Source organism: Triticum aestivum, chromosome 3D (assembly GCF_018294505.1).
Source record: "Triticum aestivum cultivar Chinese Spring chromosome 3D, IWGSC CS RefSeq v2.1, whole genome shotgun sequence".
Taxonomy (NCBI): domain Eukaryota; kingdom Viridiplantae; phylum Streptophyta; class Magnoliopsida; order Poales; family Poaceae; genus Triticum; species Triticum aestivum.
In genome coordinates this window covers 23425949-23434641 of record NC_057802.1, presented here as the reverse complement: position 1 = coordinate 23434641, position 8693 = coordinate 23425949, and positions in this window count along the sequence as shown.

The window sequence follows — 8693 nt, the reverse complement described above, 5'->3', positions numbered from 1 at the left end:
TCACCATAATTCAGGTGATGCTAGTCCGGCGGATGTTGCCATGCAAACGCCGGCCTCTTCGGATGTGGGAGTTCAATCCGGAAGGTCTGCGGACTATTCTGCACTTCTTCGGCTTGACGCTCGAAGGGATGTGTAAATTTTTCTTCAGACCACAAGTAAAATGTCCGGACACCACCGAGGATGCGGGCATGAGCTGCAACCGCCCAGACACCCAAGTAAGTAACCCAGAAACCGAACACCTTATTTATATTTATCATAACATGATTCTGAAAAATTCTCCGTGGCCAGGAATGGCTCAGCAAGGCGGAGAGAATCAGGTGTCCGGTGCCACTTCCCGAGGGCTCGCCTAGTCCCGCCATAGCCAAGATGCTTGGTCGTGTACTAAGTAAAGTGCCCTCATGGAAATGCGAAGGGAAGAACAGAGAAGCAGAACTTCACACATTGCACATCCAAACCAGGGGAATTGCTACCTCCCCAAAGGAGGACAGTCGGGAAGGGGAATCTAAGGCCTCCTCCCCTCGCGGGAAGAAGAGGGCCGCCTCCGAAGACTTGGAGACGGAGGTGCCCAAAGAAGGGAACAAAACCTCACCTGAGGGCCCTGCCCCGAAGGGCGTCCTCACCGCGCCATGCCCGCAAATGGGCCAACCCTCAACCGAGCCATAAGTTAATCATAAATACAAAGCTAGTGCTTCCTCCTCCGAGAATAGTAACCAGGATTCATTCTTTGCAGTCCGACAAGCGGTTCTTCTCGGCAGAGTTCATCTTCGGGGGATCTTCTTCCGGAGATGATGGAGAGTCAAACCCCACCAACCTCTCCGCCTCATGAGGCGGGCGACCCGGAGGTGTCATCACGGAGAGGTCCGGATTCGCCGAGGCCAGAAGCTAGCGCTTCAGCCGCCCTGAGCCCAGAGCGTTTGGCTCCTACGGGGGGCGATAAGAAAGGTCCGGCACAGTTTGGCGATTAGTTGGATACGTTGGCGGGTCTTCTAGAGCGAGCTGCTCTCTCGGAGGATCATCGTTCATTGATGAGCGTGGTGCTTGAGAAGATTTCATCCGCCACAAGCGGGTTGAATGAAATATATAATTTATTTGATTGTGGCGCACGCGCTAGGTGTGCTCCATATATATAGTAGCCCCTGAGACTCTGGTTGCCAGCCCAAGGCGGCAAACGGAGGATCACACCGTTGGGTAATGATCATACTGTGTATATGCACAGGTGACGAAGGGTCCGGCAGCCGACCAGTCCGTTGAAGTCGCCGAACTAAGGCGACAGATTGGAGTTGTTGATGCCGATATCACATTTGTGAACCAGCAGCTTAACGAGTCACAAGGTATGTGCTCTGCTTTCCTTATGGGAAAAACTGAGAGGAGTATTATATTAATGTTATATACTTGGACTGTAGACGGAGCTGCTGCCGTGGAAGCCCTGAGGGCAGAACTTGCCCTGGCCAAAGGAACAAGCCCGGGCCAGCGATGCGACTGCCCTAAAGGCGGCCGAAGAGTTGAGAGCCGAACAGGCTGCTCGTCGCCGAACAAAATAGCCGAGATGGCTAATTCGGAATGCCGCCGACCGGTATGAGCTCCTTGAAAAGGAGAAGAAGGCTAATTCGCCTGACCTAAAGAAGGCCCTTGATGTTGCCAAGGAGACGCGTTCCGAAATTAGGGATGCGCGGGAGGAGCTTCGACAGGCTGGAGAAATCGCGGCTGGAAACCCCTATTTGTTGCGGATGAAGTTCTTAGATCCGAAGTATGTTCCTCTGGATCAACGCTGGAGCCCTTCAGACGCGTATGCGGATCTGGTGAAGAGTGCGGCTGACGCGGCCAAGTTTTTCGAGGATCGGAAGGATAATGAAGTGGAAAAGCTGTTCTGGTCGCAATTCAATGCTCCCACGCGCCCGTTGCGATTGAGCGAGAAGATGGCTGCTATGGCCGAGCTCCATAGGTTTTCCGATCTTGCAATGAGGTCTGTAATAGACCATCTATGGCCGAATGGGCCGAAGCCGGACAGTTATTTTGGTTTAGTGCAACAATTCCTAGGTGCCCTGTCGCGAATCGATGCCATGAAAAGGTCGGCGTGCATACAGGGTGCACGGATGGCTCTTGCCTGCGCTAAGGCATATTGGACAGATATGGATGCCACCGCTATTGCAACCCAAAGTCCGGCGGGAAGCCAGGAACCTGCCGAGCACGTCTTGGAGCAGGTAGCAGAAGGTGCTCGTTTAATAGAGGCTCAGTGCTCGAAGAATGTCATGTTCGAGTGACAACTCGTTTTATTGTAAAAACAACTTTAATTATGAGGCTACGTTTATACTTGTTGCCCGAAAGTGCTATTGTGCCTCCTGTGTGGCCGTTTTATGCATATATGTAATCTGAAAGATAGCAGTCGTTGGCTTCAGCCCCCACGCGTACAATGTGGGGGTGTTCGCGAAAATGTGCGTAATCACACTTTATCCAACGTCTTGGTCCATTAAGGAGATGATCGCACAGCGAACTAGGCAACCAGACTATATAGCTGTAACACTTTCACTTAGCCATAGGAGTTTGACGGTGGGGCTACTATGTAGCCCTTGTACCTTTGCGTGCATCCGAATACGGGCGCATATGTACATGACCGGGAAACGGTCCTTCGTTAATGCGGAGGAATCCTAAAGATTCCGATAAGTCATCGAGTGGTTGAATAGTCTCTCGCTGTATCATGACAGTCAGTTTTCGACTTTCTCTACTGAGGTGCTCATCCGGAATAACCAGGGCACAATTGCAGTAGTTCTCCTTTGGCCGCCTTAGACGATAAGAACGGAACGTAAGGCAGCAAACCCAGGAGCCGGGCAAACCCAACATTTGACCAAAGACATGATTCGGAGCTGATGCATATAAGGCCAAACTCGCGACGCCGAACACTCCCGAAGGTATTCGGACTTTATAACATATACCGGGGTGAGTAACGCCCTTTATTATGAACCCTGTATTTGCAGGTACGTGCATTAGTCTGTCATGGCGAAATGCCAATAACGGCAGTATCCTCTGTGGGTGTAGTACCCATGGGATGTGTAAGCAACAAGAGACAGTAAAGAAGGTTTACACAGGGGCTTAATCTAAACAGAAACCTTTGAGCGAGGCCCTGCTGCACGTCTGTGCCTTTGTCTCCGTTGTGTCGTGTCCTAGAAGGGTGTCACACGAATGGTGTCTGTAAAAAAGAAAAACTCATGTAAAAGAGTATGATGTAAGCGTGCGAAGATTTGGCTATCACAGATGGATAGAATGAGTGTAAAATATTGGCCTGTTACTAAGGTCAAGCCAAGGGCTGGGCGGTATTAAATGTTTATAGCCCCTGGTGTCCTCTATGGGATTACATGTGTGGCGCCCAGATCAGGTTTATCTAGGCTGCCGGACTTGTCTAACCGTGTCCGTGGTCTTAACGACCAGTACTGCGTTCTAGTATTAGAGGGCGCTTAGAGTCCGGCTGCCGGAGCCGCCGCATACTCTTCCACGCGTAGGGAAGCTCCGTCTTTCCATTGACAATGAGGACGCCATGTGGACCGGGTATCTTGAGTTGAAGATAGGCGTAGTGAGGTACTGCGTTGAAGCGGCCGAAGGCCGTCCTCCCGAGCAATGCATGATAACCACTTTGGTGGGGGCGATGGTGAAGAGTAGTTCTTCGCTTCTGAAGTTGCCTGGGGAACCGAATGTCACCTCTAGTATGAGGGAGCCCCTGCAGTGAGCTTCAACGCCTGGTATCACCCCCTCAAAGGTGGTGGCACTTTCGCTGATTCTGGATGGGTCGATCCCCATCCTGCGGACAGTGTCCTGGTATATTAGATTAAGACTACTGCCGCCGTCCATGAGGACGCGAGTAAGGTGGTATCCGTCCATTATTGGGTCGAGCACCAAGGCAGCTGATCCTCCGTGCCGCATACTAGTCGGGTAGTCCCTGTGATCGAAGGTGATCGGGCAGGCCGACCTGTGGTTATTGGTGGCAACGGGCTTTATAGCGTATGCGTCTCTGAGCGCGCGTTCGCGCCTTCTCGTGGTTATGTGAGTTGTGTGGATCATGTTTACTGTTTTTACCTCTGGTGGGAATTCTTTCTGTCCCCCAGTGTTCGGCTGGCGAGGCTCGTCCTTGTCTTCACTTGGTGTTTCCCTTCCCTTGTGTCCGGCATTTAATTTGCCGGCCTGCTTGAAGACCCAGCATTCTCTCTGAGTGTGGTTCACAGGTTTTTCGGGGGTGCCATGAATTTGGCATAGTCTGTCCAAGACTTTGTTCAGGCCGGACGGCCCCTCTTTGCTGCCTTTAAGTGGCTTCTTTTGTTGACCGGGCCGAGAGTCCCTAAATCCGGCGTTGACCGCTATGTTGTCCGGACTTGCTTCCTTGTTTCGACGTTTATTTTTATAGCGCCGTGGCTTCCCGTTGCCATCCCTAATTTCGAATGTACTTGGGTCGCTGGTGCATCTACGGGCCAACCAGCTGTCTTCGCCCGCGCAAAAGCGGGTCATAAGGCCTGTTAAGGCTGCCATTGTCCTCGGCTTTTCTTGGCCGAGGTGTCTGGCGATCCACTCGTCCCGGATACTATTCTTGAAAGCCGCTAAGGCTTCAGCATCCGGACAATCGACAATTTGATTCTTCTTAGTGAGGAATCTGTCCCAAAGCTTATGGGCGGACTCTCCGGGTTGTTGGATTATGTGACTTAAATCGTCCGCGTCCGGAGGTCGGACATAAGTCCCTTGAAAATTGGCCCTGAAGGCATCCTCTAGTTCCTCCCAACTTCAGATTGAATTTTCGGGGAGGCTTTTCAACCAGTGCCTAGCTGGTCCCTTCAACTTGAGGGGAAGGTATTTGATGGCATGGAGGTCGTCCCCACGAGCCATGTGGATATGCAGGATAAAATCCTCAATCCAGACCCCGGGGTCTGTCGTTTCGTCATATGCCTCTATGTTCACAGGTTTAAAGCCTTGTGGAAATTCGTGGTCCAGTACCTCTTCGGTGAAGCAGAGGGGGTGAGCAGCCCCTCTGTATCTGGATGTGTTGTGACGTGTCGCCAGCTGTTGTTGTGTCCGGTGCTGTTTCCAAACTGGTACTCGATCAGTCTGATCATTTTTGTAACCATAGTCTTGCGCCGGGGCGTATCCTCTAGATCCGTAGATGGACCTAGTTGCGCTGGCCTTTTTGTCCAGGAGCCCATGTAGATCGTGCGCGGCGTCCGTAGCTGCTCTATTATGGTTATGGGGAGGTTGGTCCGGCCTTCTGCCCATATTGTTCTTCGGTGGAATGGCTTCGTCGCCGAATTCTGGCAGCGGCTTGCCCTTTGGGTAGCTCTTTGTTGTCAGGACCAGATTTTCGGGAATCAATTTTCCTGAAAATGGCCCTTGTGCTCACCAGCCCCCGGATTACTGTTAGCTGATGAGGCACCAACTTGATATAGAAATTCCATGCAAAATACAAAATGTGTAGTACAAGACCATTCTGGCCTATGAGTACAACAATTGGTTTCTAGTGGCTGATGGCGGAAGCGGTTTGTGGTTCATTTGCGTCTATGGGACTCCATTTCCCATAGGAATAGCTGACCAGGGTAACTCCTATCTTCGCGAGGCTGCTGTCACCATTGCGTGGGTTCCGGGGCTGTCATCGCAACGCTCCTCTCCATGCAAGAAATCTGGCCAAGACAATAGCCAGGGACAAGCCAGTGAGTACTTTTGAATGTACTCGCAAACATTATGAACACATGAATAATATAACAAATGATAGTCATGCTCTGAAACTATTCTATGATTACATGCTAATCACAAAATGACCGTCCATGATGCACGCAAGCAGGTTATCCGTATACAACATGAATAGGCAGTAAGGGAATAGATATAGAATGCACCGATCGGGTGTCTGAAGCGACGCCTCGAAGGGATGAACATACAAAACATGCATGCCACAGTCGGGCGTGTGTGCGACACCACATAAAGGGCTTATAAACAATTTGAAGAACAAGCATGCCACAGTCGGGCGTCTGAGCGACACCACATAAAGGGCTTATATAAGAATAATCACAGTGAATATCCAGGAGGTAGAACCGTCCCAGGGATACTCAATGATTCAAATAATGGAAATGGTTAGTCCACAATAATCATAATCCTCATATGTCACAGGCCATAATCAATGTTCTGGTTTAGCAGTTTTTCCTCCGAAGACCGACACTAAGACCGACACTTGACCCATCCCAGACTGTAGTCCTTAACCATGGACACGGCTATTCGAATAGATGTTTAATCTCTGCAGAGGGTGTACTCTTTACCCACGGGTAACGGATTCCTTTAGTCCATCGGGACTAATTCCGTCTACCATCTTTTAATTGAAAACACACCTAACCGCACACACCAGCCTAACTTACCGGTGTCTGGAATCACCCACGACACCCGTTAAGCGAAACTCTAAGTGGGGAGGCTACAACCTCGACTTAGCATGGGATCACAAAATTTATAACGCGCACAAACTAGGGAAGCTACCCCTTTGGCTCCAACCGAAAACACCCATGCCCCTGGACCAGGTGGCATGCCTACCGGATGCCTCCGGTATCTTCCGCCATGGCCTCTCTGTACGATGTGTGCTATGTAAGGGGTTGACAACTTACTGAACCGTACCCTACCTATGGCAGGGACAAGTGGTAGTACGAAACAAGTATAGGGGTTACTGGAACAAGACTTGATCTATGGTCGACTCAGGAGGTTAAAGCATTTCCTGCATGATTAGCATAAGAAACATATTTCACACCAATCAGACAAAATCACCACTCATCATACCTCACCATGCCCTTACCGGACCCAACCGTCTCGACGGAGGACTAGAGACAAGCCCGTGTCTACCCAAGACAGAGGCTTTTCCCGGATCCCTTCCGGTAGGCATGAAAGGCATATGATGGTGATAACGTATCAAATTCCAATAGCACGGAGTCATCACTATGCACTTATGAGTATGATCATATCATCGCATAAAATAACGAAAAACTCCGAGACAAGGGGGTGTTGCAACCGTGTCAACCAACACACGACAATATTATGCCAGGGTTAAGAATGCTTGCCTTCAAGTTGTGGAGAGGCAGAGTGCATTCCAAAACTTTTGAAAGTTTTCTTCTGTCTCCAAAAATCCTATTTTGAGAAAATTTAAATTAACACATAGTTTCAAAACAGTACAAAAAATTTGTTTGGAAAATTTTCAAATAAATATGAAAATAAACTAGACAGAATTTGAGAAACAACAGAAAAAGAATCGAATCATTTGGACTTATATTTAAAAAGTTATAGCTAGTCAAAGTTTAGTAAAAATTCTGTTTTTTTAAACAGAAAAAAGAAAAACGTTTCAGAGGAGACGTACTTCTGGGTTTACGCCTCCACTTAATCCTGCGTGGACCGGCTCGTGGGTCACTGACAATGGGTCCCTTGGTCCCACTGGTCAGGTTTGACCAGTCGCCCGCCTCCTTCCTCCTCTGTCCGAGCAGAGGCGGGGCTCTGGCGAACGGCGGCTCCCCGCAGGGCCCCGAGGGCAGGGATGGATCCGCCAGTCGAGGACGGTCCTCCCCGTGGTCGAAAGGCTGCGGGGACGCAGGGAGTCGCCGGCGGCGAGCTTCGCGGCGGACGGCTTTTTGGGAGCAATTGGGGGTTTGGGCTCCGGTGGTTTCCGGTCGAGGCTGAGGCGTTGGGTGGCTCCGCACGGTCTAGGAGAGTCTAATGGCGGTGCTGGAAAGGCAGGGGAGGCTCAGCTCGGGACGCACGACACCGGAGTGTGGCGGCGACCGAACCGGCCGGAGACGAGGAGGAAGGCCTCTCCCCATCGATTGCCGGCTAAGGGAGCCCTATGGGGATGGCTTGAGGTTGCCTGGGGTTTTGGAGGAGCTCGCGGGGTCCCTTTTATAGCGGTTGAGGTCGGTTCCGACGACGGCCGTGGATAGGATCGACGGCGAACCGCCGTTCTGTAGCTGCAGGGCGACGTGGCGGCGACGTGCGCTAGCAAACGAGCTCGCGGATGAGCTCGAGTTGTTCCAGAGGGCAGCTGGCGTGCTGGAGTGGCTCGGGCGGTGCTGCCACGGCCGGGGCCTACTGCGGCCGTCAGCTAGCCGCCATGGCCGACCTGACGGTGGCTCTGTGGGGTGCTAGGAGGTGGCCGGGGCGGCTCTGCGGCGAGGGAGGGGTCGGGTGCGATGGCTGCGAGTGGCCAAGGGTCAGCACGGGCGTGGGGAGGCCGGCAGCGAGACGCGGTGGCTCGGTGCGCGCGCGTGCAAAACGTGCACTCTGGGCACGCCTAGAGCACGCACGCCAGGCGTTCGGCAAAATGCCAAGGCATGCCAGGAGGCTTGGGTTGGGCTGGGGATTAACAGGTCTAGGTTAGAGTTATGTAGGGGCTTAGTGGACATGCTGGTTTGGTCAGGGGATCAAGCCCACAATGCAAACTAAAAACCAAGCCAAACTGGCCATGCACACAAGGTGTTTGACAGAATGCTATGGTCATCTAGGCATCTCTTGGGGTGGCCAAAAACTCCAGATCATAGTCTCCTTAGGTACAAGTGATGATGGCAAGGTTAGTTTGTCAAAAACAAAAACTTGTTAGTGCAAGTTTTTGAGAAAACCAATTCTGGACAGAAAGTAAAGGGCATAGTTGGGTCCATTCTCCTGGACTTAAGGGTTTGGTAGGGAGGACTACAAGCAGGAAAAAGCTC